The 18356-nt window shown below is 52.7% G+C and overlaps 1 long non-coding RNA gene across 1 annotated transcript; it reads right to left on the bottom strand.

Moving 5' to 3' along the window:
* Nucleotides 1-14822: 14822 nt before the first annotated feature.
* LOC139179787 (uncharacterized) lies at nt 14823-16312 on the bottom strand. The gene is made up of 3 exons (XR_011564149.1): nt 16070-16312; nt 15872-15973; nt 14823-15600 (listed from the first exon to the last, which is right to left on the bottom strand). It is a non-coding gene; the product is annotated as an uncharacterized lncRNA (long non-coding RNA).
* Between the last annotated feature and the right edge of the window lie 2044 nt (nt 16313-18356).

Genomic DNA, 18356 nt, shown 5'->3' with positions numbered 1-18356 from the left:
TTTCGTGGCTGTGACCAGCGCGCTAAGCGCAGCTGTGAGAGGAGCTACCCCACATTCGAGGTCAGGGGCAGAAGCTGGGAGGACCCCATGCCCAAAGGGCAGCGGCCAAGAGGAGTTACCCAACGTCTGAGGTCAGGGGCAGCGGCCGAGAGTGCCAGATTGCGGCGGTGCAGAAACGGCCGAGAGGAGCTACCCCGCATCCGAGGTCAGGGCGGGCAGCCAGGAGGAGCTACCCCACCTCCAAGGAGCCGTGGCTGCACAGGCACAGGAGGGCCTAGAGAAGCTATCCCATGTTGAAGGTCAGGAAGGGCGGCGGTGAGGAGATACCCCTCTTCCATGGTAAGGAGCAGCGGCTGCGCTTTGCTGGAGCAGCCGTGAAGAGATACCCCATGCCCAAGGTAAGAGAAACCCAAGTAAGATGGTAGGTGTTGCAAGAGGGCATCAGAGGGCAGATACACTGAAACCATACTCACAGAAAACTAGTCAGTCTAATCACACTAGGACCACAGCCTTGTCTAACTCAATGAAACTAAGCCATGCCTGTGGGGCAACCCAAGATGGGCGGGTCATGGTGGAGAGATCTGACAGAATGTGGTCCACTGGAGACGGGAATGGCCAACCACTTCAGTATTCTTGCCTTGAGAAACCCATGAACAGAATGAAAAGGCAAGATGATAGGATACTGAAAGAGGAACTCCCCAGGTCAGTAGGTGCCCAATATGCTACTGGAGATCAGTGGAGAAATAACTCCAGAAAGAATGAAGGGATGGAGCCAAAGCAAACACAAAACCCAGCTGTGGATGTGACTGGTGATAGAAGCAAGGTCTGATGCTGTAAAGAGCAATATTGCATAGGAATCTGGAATGTCAGTTCCATGAATCAAGGCAAATTGGAAGTGGTCAAACAAGAGACAGCAAGAGTGAATGTCGACATTCTAGGAATCAGTGAACTAAAATGGACTGGAATGGGTGATTTTAACTCAGATGACCATTATATCTACTACTGCGGGCAGGAATCCCTCAGAAGAAATGGAGTGGCCATCATGGTCAACAAAAGAGTCCGAAATGCAGTACTTGGATGCAATCTCAAAAACGACAGAATGATCTCTGTTCGTTTCCAAGGCAAACCATTCAATATCACAGTAATCCAAGTCTATGCCCCAACCAGTAATGCTGAAGAAGCTGAAGTTGAATGGTTCTATGAAGACCTACAAGACCTTTTAGAACTAACACCCAAAAAAGATGTCCTTTTCATTATAGGGGACTGGAATGCAAAAGTAGGAAGTCAAGAAACACCTGGAGCAACAGGCAAATTTGGCCTTGGAATATGGAATGAAGCAGGGCAAAGGCTAATAGAGTTTTGCCAAGACAATGCACTGGTCATAACAAGCACCCTCTTCCAATCACACAAGAGATTACACATAGAGGCGATACCACACGTATTTGCCTTTGTCCGACTTAATTCACTTAGCACATTGCCCTCCAAGTCCATCCATTCTGCTTCAAGCAGCGAGTTTTCACTCTTTTTTAAATGGCTGAGTAGTATTCCATGCCACTTCTCAGTCCATTCATCTGTTGACGAGCACTTAGTCTGCTTCCGTACCTTGGCTGTTGTAAATCGTGCTGCTATGAACATTGGGGAAGGAAATGTACTCCACTCCAGTACTCTCGCCTGGAAAATCCCATGGAGGGAGGAGCCTGGTAGGCTACAGTCCATGGGGTCGCAAAGAGTCGGACACAACTGAGCGACTTCACTCACTATGAACACTGGGCTGCATGAATCTTTTTGAATTCGAGTTTTTATTTTTTTCAGATATGTGCCCAGGAGTGAAGTTGCTGGGGACTATGTTGGGTCTTCATTTTCTCTTCTGTTGGCCAGTCTCCATGGGGTGCCTGCTCCCCCAACTTCAGGCAGTGGAAGAGCTTCTTTCAGTCAGGATGGGGGAGACTGGAGGGCTTTTCTGCAGAAGTGATATTTAAACAGGGACTCCAGAGGTTAGGAGGAGCGAGCTGGTTAGACCATAAGCAGAGACAGGTGTCTCCCTGGGGCAGAGAAGAAAGTGCTCAGGAGCTCAAGGGGGAGACATGCGGTGCAGGCGCCCTTAGCACAGGGACCGGAGCTCAGAGCTGGAGAGTGAGGCAGGGGCCGCTTGGGGACCCTGCTGCTGGAGGGTCTGTATTTACTCACAACACAAAGGGAAGGTACCTGAGGACGGGGGGAGGTCATGACCTAGTAGATGTTTTAAGAGCATCTTCACTCGGGCTACTCCATGCGGAAAGCATCAGGAGCAGGGGAGGGTGGGAGCAGGGAAGCCAGGTTCGGCTCCTGGGTGTCTGACGAGATGAGCTCATGGCTGGACGGACGGCCTTGGCTGCACAGTCCTTTAGGGTCTGAACTGTGTCCCCCGTGAATTCGTGTGTTGAAGACCTAACCCCAGGACCTCAGAATATGACTGTGTTTGGAGAATGGGGTCTCTAAAGAGGTAATTCATGTAAAATGAGGTTAGAAGGTAGACCTGCGCTTCCCCGGTGGTGCTAGTGGTGAAGAACGTGTCTGCCAACGCAGGAGACGCAAGAGATTCGGGTCAGTCCTCGGGTCGGGAAGGTCCCCTGGAAGAGGGCGTGGCAACCCCCCTGGAGAATCCCATGGACAGAGGAGCCTGGCAGGCTATGGTCCATTGGGTCACAAAGAGTCGGACACGACTGAAGCGACTTAGCACGCACGTGTGCAAGAGTGGACCTAATCTGACCGTGTCCTTACAGGAGGAGGAGATGAGGACTTCAACGCACACAGAGGACCGACCACGTGAAGACACCAGGAGGAGGCAGCCAAGGAACGAGGCTTCAGGAGAGACCAGTCTTGCCCACAACTAGATCTTGGACTTCTAGCCTCCGGAACTGTGAGAAAAGGAATTTCTGCTGTTTAAGCTGCTCAGTGGGTGGTACTTTGTTAAGGCAGCTCAGCCTCCCCCGCCCCTGCAAACTGACCCCCGCGGTGCCAGCTGAAGCGAGGCCCAGGCCCCCTCCCTCCCCGCCCGGCTCCTCCACAGCCTTGCCTCCTCAGTCACAGCAGTCTCCGCTGGAAGGGCGGCATGCCCACGCACTTGCCGGCTCCCCAGCTGACAAACGCCATCCCCGGGAAGCCCGGTGGCCTCTGTACTCTGCAGCCTGTATCCCAGAATTCTGCACAGGCTACTTCCAGAGAACTCACTCCACAATTCTGGGCTGCCCCACCCATTGCCCCAAATCCCCTACATTACAGCAATTCCCCAACAAACGAATGTCACTTCGACATTACAGAGACAGCAAATTAGCATTTAGCACAGAAAGGGACTTCTTCTTCCTATTTTTTTTTTTTTTTGCAAATCATATAACTCTAAATTACCTTCAATTTCCTAAATGGAATTTGGCTCGAAATTCATTCTGGTATGGAGTAGTCTGTAATGAGATTATATTATGTTTAGGGGAAAACATTCAAATGACCAAGATAATTAATTTTGCATAACAACCAACATATAGCAAGATCTGAAGCTGTAACTCAAAGCCTGCAACCTGCCGGGGCCCCTGGGGGTGATAATGCTTCTTTCAAAATACAGCCACAAAGACAGTGCCAGGGACCCATGAAATGCAGAGGTTTTAAAGCTGGAAATGCCGGGTTCTTTCTGTTCTGGGGACAATGCTCATCTTTCCTCAGCAGCTGTCATTTACTGTAGGATCTCTCCTGGGTTTGGGAAGATGAAAGAAAATCCCCAGGCTCAAAGGAGCATCCTGAATGGGTTTTACAGGGGAAGAATCTTTTGAGGATCAAGTCCAAGTATTTAAAATGTTTGGGGCTGTTTCAAGGGCTCAGCATACGGCAGGATGGAGCGTGTGTGTGTGTGTGTGTGTGTGTGTGTGTGTGTGTGCCTGCGTGCACATGTGCTTGCTCAGCTCTTAAAGGAAAGAATAAGATCAAACCCTCTCTGGTTCTCTGAATCCTCTTTGCCAGGTGGCTTTATTTGTACGATATTAGACTTGTCTGAACATCTGGGAAGGATCCGACTCTACGGCAATTTTCTGGTTCTGATTCACTGCTAAAATCACCTCTGAAACAGCCAGGACCTGGCTGCCTGCCTCCTTCCTTGTATCTCTTGGCTGCATCCAAGTCTAACCCAGTCCAAGGGTACACGTTAGGTCGGGAGCCAGGGAACCTAGATGGTTTAAGATCTGCTTCTCGCTGCCTGTGTGGTCTCAGAAATAAACTCCTGAACGGACACACGTGTTTGTGAGTGTGCGTGGCAGCACTGTCCACAAGAGCCAAGAGATAGGAACAACCCAAGTGTCCGTCAGTGGGTGGCTGGATGGGAAAACTGTGGTATATCCATACAATGGAGTACTACACAGCCATAAAAGGAAGGAGGTATTGAAAACGTGATGATGAGTGAGAGAAGCCAGATACGAGTAGTCACCTATTTGACAGTTCCTTTTATATGAAGTGTTCAGGGTAGGTAAATCGCCAGGAACAGAAAGTAGACTGGTGGGGGATGGGAGCCGGGGAGAGAAAGGAATGGGGAGTGATGGCTTGATGGGTCCACGGTTTCTTTTGAGGTGATAGAAATGTTTTGGAACCAGACAGAGGTGATGGTTGTACAACACCGTGAATGTGTTACACGGCACTGCATCATTCACTTTAAAATGATTAATCTTATGAGAATCTCACCTTAGTATTTTTGGCCACACCTCACAGCTTGCAGGATCTTACTTCCCCCACCAGGAATTGAACCCTAGCCCCTGCAGTGGAAGCGTGGAGTTTTAAACACTAGACCACCAGGGAAGTCCCGATTTTACCTCAATTTTTAAAAAGTTCCTCCCATCTGTATTTCCCCACCAGATCTTGGGGTCTTCCTCTGGGAAAATTTCTTTCTCCCCACCCACTTCACTCACCCCCTCACCACTCAAACCCTCATCTCAGAATCTGCTTCAGGGAAACCCAACCTAAGACAGACCCCACGTGATGGGAGGAGCAAGAGATGGTGCGGTCGCGTGCCTTTGTTGAAATCAACATTCCCTGAGCACCTGCTGGGTGCCTGCTGGGTACCAAGCCCTGTTCCCAGGTACTGGGGGTGGGGCAGTGAAGCCAACAGGCAGAACCCTCTGCTGGTGGGGCTGGCATCCTTCCATTTGGCCTGTTGTTCAGTCGCCAAGTCGTGTCTGACTCTGTGACCCCGTGGCCTGAGCACGCCAGGCTTCCCCTGTCCTTCACTGCCTCCCGGAATTGGCTCAAACTCACGTCTTTTGAGTCGGTGATGCCATCCAGCCATCTCATCCTGCGTCAGCCCCTTCTCCTCCTTCCCTCAGTCTTTCCCAGCATCGAGGTATTTCCCAATGAGTCAGCTCTTCGCATCAGGTGGAGCTTCAGCTTCAGCATCAGTCCTTCCAAAGAATATTCAGGACTGATCTCCTTTAGGATGGACTGGTTGGATCTCCTTGCAGTCCAAGGGACTCTCAAGAGTCTTCTCCAACACCACAGTTCAAAAGCATCAGCTCTTTGGTGCTCAGCCTTCTTTATGGTTCAACTCTCACATACGTACACGACTACTGGAAAAACCATAGCTTTGACTATACGGGCCTTTGTTAGCAAAGTGATGTCTCTGCTGTTTAATATGCTGTCTAGGTTGGCCACAGAAGGGGAGGTTTTTCCAGGCCGGGGTGGAATTTATGCATCTGCTCCGATGGTGCTGTTCTCTGCTTTGTTGTCAGTACAGCCTTATCCCCACAAGGCCCAGGTGGAGACTGGAGAAGGCACTCCTCAGTGCAGATTTGATTTGTGCCTGGTACCTCTCCCTGTTGCCTCAGGTTTCTTGCTCTTACAAGCGGAAATCAAGTGCATGTTCCATGAAGCTGCCAGCGCAAGGCGGGTCTCATCCTTTATGCATCGTAACCGAGCCCCAGATGCTCTGCTCCCTGGGCCACTGCGGATGGCCCTGACCTCGCCTCCCCCGTCGTCTATGACCCTCCTCTCCTCCTCACACCCTCTCCTGCTGCACCCACCCCAATCGCGCCAATCAAACCGTGAAGACACTAGCCGGTGTTGGCCAGACCCTTCCTCCCCGGGATCGGAGGTCCCCGTGCCCCAGAGTGCCTGGTGCTGTGATCGCTGACTTTACAGACGCGTGTGAAGGTGTGTTGGCGTTTGGTGACGGATATGGAAATTCAATAAAAGGCAAGTTAATTAAAACAGAACACGCTGTTGCCTGGGGCAGCAAAATGTAACTGCTTATTATGTGACTGAATGTGAGGGTACGAGGGGAGTCTAGTGTTTTCTCTCCCTACGCCCGTGTTTCTAGAGTCTGCCAGCCGACAGTGGATGGTTGCAGGCTAGAATGTGTGTACGGGCGTGTCCGTGGCTGGCTCTGCATACGGGGTGACAGATGAAGAAAAGCAACAGACCGTGGGCTGCTGGGCAGGGCTCAAATCCTTTCTTGTGCTCGTTTATAATCCCAGTGCAGATGCAGTGCCTGGTCCTTACTGAGGACATCTGTGTTGTTAATTGCCATAATAATGCTATGAAACAAGACATGCTGTGATGGGCTGGATTATGTTCCCCTAAAGTCATATGCTTCAGGGGATAGTTAAGGCTATGGTCTTCCCAGTGGTCACGTATGGTTGTGAGAGCTGGATGGTAAAGAAGTTGAGTGCTGAAGAATTGATGTCTTCGAACTATGGTGTTGGAGAAGACTCCTGAGAGTCCCTTGGACAGCAAGGAGATCAAACCAGTCAATCTTGAGGGAAATCAACCCCAAATACTCTTTGGAAGGACTGATGCTGAAGCTGAAACTCCAGTATTTTGGTCATCTGATGGGAACAGCTGACTCACTGGAAAAGTCCCTGATGTTGGGAAAGATTGAGGGCAGAAGGAGAAGAGGGCATCAGAGGATGAGATGGCTGGATGCCATCACCGATGCAATGGACATGAACTTGGGCAGACTTTGGGAGATGGTGAGGGACAGTGAGGCCTGGCGAGCTGCAGTCCATGGGGTTGCAAAGAGTTGGACACGAGGGGCGACTGAACACCAACAACAAAGTCATATGCTAGAATCCCGGCCTCTTGGATTTCAGAATATACACGGAGATGGGGTCTTTAAAGAGGTGGTTAAGGTAAAATGAGGTCTTAGGAGAGACTTCTAATTCAATATGACCAGTGTCTTTATGAGAAGAGGAGATTAAGACACTACACTTACATAGGAAGGGCTCCCACATGCTCTGGTGAGAACCCTCCTGCCAGTTCAGGAGAGGCAGGAGACGCGAATTCCATCATCCCTGGGTGGGGACGATCCCCTGGAGGAGGAAATTCTCCAAAGGAGAATCCCGTGGACACAGGAGCCTGCTGGGCCAGAGTCCATGGGGTTGCAGAGTCTGTGTGCACATCTGAGTACACACAGCATGGCAGCAGCGTATCCAGAGGAAAGAGCAGGCGAGGACATGAGTAGGAGACGACCACCTGCAAGCCAAGGAGAGGGGCCTGGGAAGAAACCAACCCTGCTGGCACCTTGAACGCCCAGCCTCTGGAATTGTGAGCAGATAAACTTCTGTGGTCTAAGCCGCCCAGTCTAACCATTTATGATTGTAGGTGGGCTGGGTGGTCCCAGCCGAGCCCCCATGCATCGGTGCGTGGTTGGCAGCGGGTCCTCAGGGGCCCTAGCTGGGAGAGCAGTGACGCGGCCGTGCTGCTTTGGGGCTTCCGACGCTCCGGCAGGGAACCTGGGTGTGTCGTCATGGCAACAGCAGGGGCGAGGGACACAGAAGGGGAGAGAGGACCTGTGCACCAGGCCCTTGAGGCCTGGGCTCCCGACAAGCACTCCATCACTCCTGCTGCATCCCCTTGGCCAGAGCAAACCACATGACCAGCTCCGCTTCAAGGGGCGGGGAACTAGGCCCTTGGGAGATGCTGCGGAGCTAGAGGCGAAGGGGTTAGGTCTCAGGAAGGGCGAAGAAATGGGGTCATTTTTGTCATCAACTGAGAGGGTCACTAAACATTTTATTTTGAGTATAAAAACCTGAGATTCAAGTCTGAGTACTTTGGGGGTGGTTAAAAATACTCTGGCCACCTGATGCGAAGAGCTGACTCATTGGAGAATACCCTGATGCTGGGAAGGATGGAAGGCGGGAGGAGACGGGGACGACAGAGGATGAGACGGTTAAATAGCATCATCAGCTCAATGGACGTGAACTTGAGCAAGCTCCAGGAGACAGTGGAGGACAGGGGAGCCCGGCGTGCCTCAGTCCATGGAGTTAGACACAACTTAGCGACCGAAGAGCAGCAACAAGAAGGGGCAGAAACACTGCGAAATAAGCGTTAAGGGTCCTTGGCATGAAGCCGTCAGTCAGAGATGACGATGAGCTTGCCTGACGTTAAGGCTGATGGAAAAATCTGAATCTTTCCACACATTTCTAGGGACGTGGTTTTCCAAGTTGATACTGCACCCCAGGAAATCTACACATATTAAGTGATGAAGCTGGTGGGAGTCCCTGGCTGGAGTCCAACAGAAAATCCCCAAACTTGGCTGCTAGAGTCAGGATTTTTGACCTTGGCTGAAATATCACTTTCTCAGAAAGCCCTTGTCTGGGTCCAAAGCCTGAAGAGGTGTCTCCACTCTGGTTTCCCTGGGGCTCCTGGCTGTTCCCCGCAATCTAGCACTTTCCTCACCTGCTAGATTGCAAACCGCATGGGGGCAGGGACCTTGCCCATCTTGCTTTCCCAGCTCATGGCAAGCCCACCAAAAAGACTGGCTGCTGGACTTCCTGCCGCCCCCTCCCTTCCCCCGTACCCCGCTCCCCGCAGCTTCCCGGGAAGAAACGGAGAATAACCTTGTTGAGAAAGTACAAAGTCCTTCCTTGGCAGCCGCATTCCTTACGGGCAGCTTTGGAAATAAGCAGAGATTTATTTACAAGGAAATAAAAAGGTTTGCATTTCTAATGGGCTAGGAACCATTAAGTTGATGCCATCCCCAGCCTGCCTGCCAGGGATGTGAGCGAGACAGATGGTAAAACTGTGACCAGCTTTTGCAAGTAAAACAAACGACACCCCCGCCAGGCCTGCCGTGGCCCCCGCGGCCCCGCTCTCTGGGGTGTCCTAAAGCTAACAATGGTTTGGTTTATGGCTCTGTTTGAACCCAGCTTAGTCCAGCAAGATGTTTCTCAACAGCTTGGAAATATGCGAGCACATTCCTTGAACACGTGTAATTTAGTTCCAATTGCCACTCGCTGGTGGAACACTGCAAATGAAAATAAACAAGATTCATACTTATTTTCAAGCACGTCGCAATATGAGCGGAATTAACTTTGGTAAATAAGACCCTTCTGAAAAAAAGGATGGAGTTGGTAGGAACTGCTCTGAGCCCGGGGAAATGGATGCTGAGGCTGGAAAGGCTGGAAAGACCCAGCCGTCAAGACCGGACTAGCAACGCTCAGGGCGGTGACGAAACAGGAAAGAGAGGCTGGCGTGGGGCGGCTCAGGAGTGACAGACGACCCGAGGCAATTTATTTCTCTCCAGTATCTCGCACATGGGAGTTTAACAAAACCCTCCACAGCTAATTACCGACTCTGTGCAAATACAGGCAGCACACAATTGTGTCCGCAGCACACAATTCATCAAACGGATGGAATCGGAAAACGTCATAGGGCAACCACAGACGCGGGCAGCGGGCCCAAGCTTCATTCAGGCTGAGGAGCGGGTTGATGGCGCCACTAACCAGGAGCTGCAAGCCCCCCAGGAACACCCAGACCTGTCGGGGCCAGAGGGGTCTTGGGTGTTCCTGAGGGCTGAGATGCCCTGGGGAGGACTGGGCATGTGGCGATTGACCAGGACAGAAGAAGCAGTACCAGTCCTGTCTGGGGATGGGTGGGGACCCAGAGGCAATTCAGGGGCCAGGGGTGATGTTTTGATTGAAATTCTGATGTGGAGGAGAAGCTGTAAAGGTTTATGGTGGCAGCAGATGGAGCATGCGTGTGTCCAGCAGAAGATGGAGAGGTGGATGGCTCCCGGGATGGGGGACCAGCCGTGGAGACATTCCAGGGAGAGAGGACCAGGGCGGGCTGTGTCAGAGAAGCCCCCCAGCGGTGGTGGAGAGTCAGGGTTAGCGGACCCAGCTTGGTGGGTTACACCCAAACCCAGAAGAAGAGGAAGCTGGGGAGGGGGTCTCAGCTGACGACACTTGAAGGACACTCGGGGGTGACACTGGTGGGGTCCTGGAGTCACCAGGTGCTGGGTGAGAACAGCAAACTGAGCATCAGTGTTTGGGAAGGACTCTGGGTCCTCGGGATGCAGGCTCAGAATGGGGAGACTTGTTGGAAAGACCATTACAAAGCTGCCCTGGGAATCCAGGTCCCCGATTCTACACCCAGCGTTCCCAAGACGAAAACAGCTTCCAGCGTGAGTCTGGCACATGGATCCAAAATGAGCTCCCTGAAAGCAAAAACAGAAGTTAACATGTAAAACCCTGGGGCACACAGAGCGTCCTGGAGGCAATGGAGGACATCAGGCAGATGTTAGCATCTCGTAGACCAAAACTAAACAGAACGAGAACACACCAAAGTGAAACAGAAGCCCAGGGAAACAGAACGAGAACACACCAAAGTGAAACAGAAGCCCAGGGAAACAGAACGAGAACACACCAAAGTGAAACAGAAGCCCAGGGAGATGACTTTTTTCCCCCACTTTCTATTTTGGTGTTATTTTATTTTAGATTCTGACTTCAGGCCCACATAGTTTAGACTCCTATTAAGTTTAGCCTGTTTTCATTTTAGAAAGGGTGAAGATGCTCAGAGATTCACAGACATAAGCCCAAGGGTATCCCCAGACCAGCCGGGGGTGAACACAGGCTCTCTGCAATGGCTGGAAGGCCGGCCGCGCCAGAAACACTCGAGACTCCGGGTCAGGCTCAGATAATGTCCTCGGGGTTATGCTTCTCACCTTCATAAGGAGAAGAATTACGATGCTCTCTGCCTCGCGTTCTCAGCTGATGGCCAGAGAAGAGAGGTGATATTTACTATTTTGTCCTTACAAAACACAGACAGGGATGCTGGCCATATATTTGAAGAGCAGGAAGGGATTTAATACTTTGAGATGGGGTTTCGGGCCAGGAAAAGTGGACGATTTCATCTTATTTATTAATTTAATGGCGACAGTGGAACCTTCTCCCAAGATTCTCACTGTCATGCCTGCAAAGTGCCCAGGCAGGAAACAAGCCATCATTAACTCAGGGTGGGGGCCAGGGGCGGGCGGGGGGTGCGGTGGAGGGGAATTACTTAGGATGTATTAACAAGGCAAAGTCAGGCGAGCTGGGAGCCAATGATAAACCATTAGCATTCGTTTCTCCTTGGCTGAGTTTAGTCCAAAATGACAGCCTTGCCTGGAGGCTACAAAGCCAGCTTTCAGAGAAATTCGGGAGTGGTCTCTCTTCTTGGTTTTGCTGAGCCGGAGAGTGTCATTTTTCATTTGGTGTTTCAGATGCTCTTTAGCATGCTTTCTCATTAGCTGTGGCTGCCTCTCTCCCCGGGACGAGACAGGGCGTCTCAGATTCCAGGGAGACGACCTGCTTTCCAAACCCCGGCGGGGTAGCGGTGGTGCAGGCAGCCATTTGGCTGTTGGGGTGATACCCACGGGGCTGCAGGAGGTGCAGGTTCTGCTCGGTGACCCAGGCACGCTGAGGGAGGGGGTTTCCTGACCTGGAAACAGCTTGACCTTAACCCTGGGGGTGGCACTCAGTCCGTGAAGCCCCCGAAGAACCAGGAGCCTCACCCAGCTCTCGCGAGCCCTAGGTCACCCTCCAGGGTAATAGCGACCCTTCTTTTCACCTGGCGGAGGAGAGGCTCAGACTCGGAGCTCTCCTCCGTGGAAATCTCTCGGCGAGGCTGTCATCCTCCGGGGCTGGCAGAGCCACCCTGAGACAGGTGTGTGCTTTCAGCTGCCGCGTCTTGCCGGGAGCTCGGAAACCTGCATCCCGCTTCCTGGCATTGACGGATGATCCTGTCGGTGGGGGAGAATGCTCTGGTCATGCACTGCTGACGTGCTGGGAAAGAATTTACTGCATAACATTTACTTTCTGGCGCAGGGCTGGGAACAGAAGGCCACAGGAGGCGTGGGGCGCTGCTTCCGCCTGTCAGGTGGTCCCCATGTTTGACCTGCCATTTAGGACGCGGACGCCAGGAAGACACTCCGGGCTCCAGAGGCGCTTCTCCGTGTCTGTAGCTCTGTTCCGGGGCCAGGATCAGCGCCGAGGCGGCCGTCTGGGGCTGGTTTCAGTCTCCCGGGCCTGGTGTGGGACCCATTTCCTCCAACGGGCTGGTGGGCTGTTGGTCTCAGTGTAGCAACAATGAAGAGTGAGGACAGGAGGAGCTGATGGGTGCTCTGGGTGCAGTTGAACTTCGAGAGATTCCTTTGCGGGGTCAGCGAGCCCGATGGCCAAGAACTCAGCGCCTCACGTCTTAGGTCTCTGCAGAAGGACAAACACCCCTTTCAGCCCCCACAGGAGGCCTGGGAAAGCACACGGTTGCCAAGGGCAGGTGTTAGCCACGGATGACCCACCTGTCTCTGCTCTCTGTAGACCCTCTCCTGGACCCTCTCGTCCCCACCCTGTGCTCGGCACTGTCTGCGTGGGACCTGCGGGGAGACCCTGGGCTGAGGCGGAACCCAAGCCCTGGCAGATGGCTTAGCCTCAGCTGCCCCATGTGTACAGTGGGTACCTCACCAGGTTGCTGCCACCATGAAGATGAGAGAGCGCGTTCAGGAGCTCAGTGCAGGCCACGCGGGGCTGCTGATGTTAGAGGAGGGTGTGGGGACCCCAGGAAGCAGGAACAACGGGGTGTGACAGAATGGAAAAGATGCCGATGAAAGGGGGCCAGAGCAGAGGGCGACTTCTCGGCCAGTGGACCAGGTCACGTCCGACTCCAGTGGAGATGCACAAATGGGACTCCTTGTGGATATTTGGGGCTAATACCCCAAGGCCCGTTATTCGGGCCTGTCTCCCTCTGGCATGGGTGTATTCGCCAGGAAGGACCTACACAGCCAGGATTGTAAACCTGCTGGGAAAGAACTCTGGGATGCAGGCAGGGAGCCGCATCCGCCCTCCCCGCCTCCGTCAGGGGACCCGCGGAGGGGGCAGGTCAAGCCCAACTTGGGAAAGCAAATTCGAGTTCAGTCCACTGGGGGGCCATTTACTAAATCCCCACAAGCGATGAATCGTGTCCTTGAGCGGAAAAACAGCTCCCTGGCGTCTTCCAGGGCCCACTGCTGTTTATTAACCTGCTGGAGAGCCGATCTCTCACAGCTTTCAGGGACCCGAACACCGCCAGTGCTTGCTTTTCTTTTTGCTTTTTGACAGAGAACGTGAATGGCTCCCAGGTTTCCCCTGAAATCCTCCGTTATGGGGACTTGGTCACCGATGAGTGGACGCATATAGTCATTCATTCATTCATGAGTGTTATTACAGTGTGAAGACTATTCTATGTTAATAAACTGTGAGTGAAGTGATTCACTCATTCAATAAGTGTTTTATTGAGTACCTACTATGTGCCAGGCTTGTGCTGTGTGTGTGCGTGTGTGTGCGTGTGTGTGCGTGTGCGTGTGTGCGCGTGTATGCATGTGCTCTAGCGCTCAGTCATGTCCGACTCTTCATGACCCCATGGACTGTAGCCCTCCAGGCTCGTCTGTCCATGGAACTCTCCAGGCAAGACCTGGCGTGGGTTGCCACGCCCTCCTCCAGGGCATCTTCCCGACTAAGGGATTGAATTGGCATCTCCTGTGTCTCCAGAATTGGCAGGAGGATTCTTTTTATCACTAGCCACCAGGGAAGCTTGCCAGGCTTGCGCTAGGTTCTGGGAAAACAATGGTGGGGAAAAAACCCAAAAACCCAGACTTGGTGCCCATCATCAAGGCACTTACAATTCAGTTGGAACTAGAAAATAACCAAATAATCACCTAAACGAATGTAAAGTCGCAGATGTGTGTCCTAGGGCAGTTGCATGGTGCGCTGACATCCTATTGTAAGAGAGTCTGACTTGACCATGGAGCTGGTGGGGGTTTTTTTGAGGAAGTGACTCTTGGAGGAGGAGATGGTATCAGTTAGGGGTGGAAAGAGGTCAGAGAGGGTGCATCATGAAGGGCTGAGCTCCCTAGGTCAGGCCAGGGAGCTGGTGGTCTGCACTGTGGTGGGGAGGGCAGGGTGGGGGAGTGGTATTGGGTTGAGTCATGTCCCCCATAAAATATGCTGCAGTCTTAACCCCAGCATCTGTGAACAGGACCTTGTTTGGAAATAGGCTCTTTGCAGAGGATCAAGTTAAGACGAGACCAGTAGGGTGGACCCTCATCCAGCAGGAGTGCGGGCCTTACACTAAGGGGGAGTTTGGCGCAGAGACTCACACAGAGAGGGCCCCACGTGGAGGTGAGGGCAGATTTCAGGGCGATCCTCGGCCGTGCGGAGGAGCACCAAGAATGCGGGCAAACCCCAGAAGCTTGGGAGGGGCCTGGGAAGACCCTCTCTCACGGCCTCAGGAGAACCCAGCCCTGCCCACACCTTGCTCTCGGACTTGCGGCCTCCAGAACGCGGAGACGCTGCGCGTCTGCTGTTGGGACCACCTAGCCTGTGGCGGCTTCTCCCCGTGGCTGGGTAGACCGTGTGACTCTCACCATCACTCAGCTCGAGTGACGAGCTCACGTGTTCACAGGACGCCCCAACTTTAAATACCGGTGAGTTTGAGATTTTTTTAAAAAGTGATGCTTTAAAAAAAAATCTGTTGCTGTGAAAGGAAGAAGGGGCGGCTCCCCCTCCTCGAGGCCCCGGGATGTGGCTGCAGGGCCCACTTCCTGCTCTGCCTGCGGCTTTGGTGCGCAGTTCCTGCGCCCGCAGCTCGGGAGTCGGCTGGCCCGAACTGCTGCTCACCTCTGCTCCCCAACTCTGCCTGAGACCCACGCCCGGAGGGCAGGACCCCCGGGTCGGGGCGGAGCGGGCGGCTGGGCTCAGCATGTTGGTTCTCTCTCCCTGGCAAAGGAGGGACATAATTGCAAATGAAACAGGAAAAAAGAAGAGCTATTTCAAGCTGGGTACTGAGGCCGAGTTTTCAGTCCCACCAACTCCAAGACAGATTCTTGTGTGTGATGTTCATGACTGTTATTATAGGTACAAGATCTTGGAAGAACACAGAATGTCACCAGAACATTCTTGAAGATAAAAGCCAAAAAACAAAAAATTCAACCCCAAAACATACCCATAACTAACTCTTATCTTTGAACCAGAATAAAGTTGAAAAAAAAAAAGATTAAACAATCACAAAGGTATGATTTAATCCCAGGTTATAAATATTCATAGGAAAACGTCTTTACACTGGGAAATGTTATTATACGATATAATGTTAATTTTATGAAAATCAATTCATTTAGTGCTCATACATTTTTTACTTCTCTCTCTGGCTTTTGCTGACGATTGAAGAATTGCAGGCAGGGTGAATGTGTCTTGCTTTGACGACTGCCGTCTGACAACACAATTATTTCTCTAACGATGCTCCATGAGTCCTCACAGGTTAAGAATCGGATGTAGCTAAGGCAGGTGAGCTCCAAGCTGGATGCTTTTAATTATAACCATGCTTTGATTGACATCACGCCCTTCAGATATGCAAAGGCCCCAGACGTCAGACCAAAGAGGGAAATGCCTAGGGGGTGAGGGGCCGGGGCTTAGCAGGGGTGGAGACTGGCTGGTGCCCACCCCGGGCAGACACAGCGTCGGGTCTGCCGGGTCGGTATTTCCTTTAAGCCCCCCAGCGGCTCTGGAAGGGAGGTTTGTGGTTATCCCCATTTTACAGATGAAGAGCTTGAGGTTTTAGGGAATCAGGGCCTCACCTGTGGGTGTGTCACTGGGAAATGCCTGGCCTGAGATGGAAGGTCCACTTATCTCCACGGCCTGGCGTGGAGTGGACCAAGAGCATCTGCTGCTGCCTCCGGCTAAAAGTAGATAAGTCAGGGTGTTCCCCGTCAGGTCCCTTCACCGCCCTGGACTCAGCCCCAGTGCACCCTTCAGAGAAAGCGACAAATCCTGACCAAAAGGAATCAGATGCGTGAGGCCGGTGGTTAAAGATGTGCTCAGACGGAGCCCACAGAATCAGTTGTCTAACAGCGCCATTCATGATGCAAGAAGTCAACACCCTGTTCCAATTTCTATGAGATGGATAACCCAGTGAAGCTCTTTAAAAAAACAAAAAAACAACGGAGCGCCATGATGGTGCTGATGGAAAGAGGCTCCAACCTTTGGAGCCAATTTGAGCTCATGGAGAGGGATCCGGAAGCCTGGCAGTGGGACAGTTACAGCAGTTGGCGTGAGAGCGCTGGCTCGGAACTGCCGGAACCACGACCCTTCTAACCTGGGAAGTAAATGCCGACCATGCAGCCTCATTCGGGAACCCATGTGGGAGCAGAGCGGGGCGTACTGGGGTCAAGAGGACCACGGCTGCTCCTTAGCAAAGATCTAAAGCACAATCAAGCCTAATTAATTTCCAAGAGACCCTGTGACAGATTCTCTCTCGTGATCCCCACTTAGGGAAGCCTGGGTTTCATTTTTGTTTTCATGTCAGCAAGAAGCTGCCCCAGGAGGATGGCTGAGAAAGACTCAAGCGTCGCCTGGTCTGAAACATACTGGGACTGCAACACAGAGACCCGTCTGTGCTCCCTCCAGAAAGCAGACCGTGAGACCCGAGGGTCTCCATTGATGCCCAGAGAGGGAACCGTGGTCGTGACAAGATAAAGGGCATCTCCTCACCCCTGGAGCCCATGGAGGCTAAAAACATTGGACAAGCTTGTTCTGTGAAAGCGGGAAATGGAAGGTTCAGTCTGGGACTAGAGAGACCTTCCCTGGGTGCAGAGAACCAGGAAATCCAGAGAGAAAGCTCCCGCTGGGCTTTTCCCAAATCAGCAGACGTCTCTGTCTCATGGCACCTCGGATGGCGCTACCAGGAGGGGCGGGAGGTCAGTTCAGCTGTCCTCTAGGCTGAAGGGAGGAGATGAGATGGAAGGGCAGGGCTGGGACCCATGGAGATGCCCCTGTCCCTGTTCATGGGGGAGAAATCCAGCACGGGTGCGGGGGAGACAGAAGCCAGGTTCCAAAAGGCAGAGGCACAAAGGCAGGACGGCCCGGGGAGACTGACATGGGGGTGGGGGCCGGGAGCAGGTCGGGAACTCGGGCTGCACAGGCCAGCAGCGAACGGCATGGAGTCCATCAGGAGCAGGCGGTGTCCCAGGGAGCGGCCACGGCTGGGGGCCCTGAGGTCTGGGAAGGGGCAAGGGGCTCGTGACCCTGGGAGCTCGGGGGTCTCCGCTTCTTTTTGGTGGCCCTGGGTCTGTGTTGCTGCACAGGGCTTTTTCCGGTTATGGGGGCGGGGCTTCTCTTGTGGCTGAGCATGGGCTCTGGAGCTCCTGGGCTCGGCAGTCGTGGTACATGAGCTCAGTGGCCCCTGGGCACGTGGAATCTTCCCAAACCAGGGATCAAACCTGTGTCCCCTGCACTGGCAGGTGGGTTTTCAACCACTGGCATACCAGCGAAGTCCCACTTGGGGTTTTTTGACGTGAGTGGGCAGTCAAGAAGACTCTCCTCACTTCTGACACCAAGATCACTCTCAGTTTTGATGCATAACCACAGAATAATTCCTGAGAGCTCATGCTGATGGTTATGGTTGATTACAGCAAAGGATAGAGATTAGAATCAGCCAAGGGCACAAAGTCCAGGAGGGGTCCCCACACGGCACTCCCAGTTGTACCCTTCGTAAGATGGAAATATGGATGGCATTGACCCCTCCCAGCAGTGATGAGTGGCCCCCTTGATGTCCCACTGGGCTGCATCACGCGGTCATGGCTGACTCCCCGTGTCACTGACCTCTTGTGACCCAAAGTCCCCACCGTCAATCACGTGGTTAACCTACCTAGCATGGACTAAAGCCCCATGGTCAACAGATGTCCAAGTCAGGGCCCAGAGATTGCCTCCAGGGAGGTTACCACCACAGGGATGCCACAAGACTGGTCTCTGATTTCCTGAATTTGAGACACTCCCCACTCCAGAGCAGTCTCTCATTATTATTTTTGGGTCTCTGACTTGAAGCTCTCCCCCAACCCTGCTCCACACCAAATTTTGGGGTCTCCAGGGTAGGGTCTCAGCCTGGGAAGAGCTGGGAAACCACTCAAGTCCCCCATAAGAGTGACTGATTATATAGGGCGTCTTGGATGCTGAGAACATCAATCTGCTTCCTTTTGTTTCAGAAGATCTCAACCAGGAAGGAGGAGGAATGCGATTATATCCATTCAGCAGCGGGACACCGGAGAAACTTTGGGAAACTCATGG

Source organism: Bos indicus, chromosome 25 (genome assembly GCF_029378745.1).
Source record: "Bos indicus isolate NIAB-ARS_2022 breed Sahiwal x Tharparkar chromosome 25, NIAB-ARS_B.indTharparkar_mat_pri_1.0, whole genome shotgun sequence".
NCBI classification, from domain to species: domain Eukaryota; kingdom Metazoa; phylum Chordata; class Mammalia; order Artiodactyla; family Bovidae; genus Bos; species Bos indicus.
The sequence above is the reverse complement of the archived record's forward strand: the minus strand, read 5'-3'. Positions and strand labels throughout refer to the sequence as shown.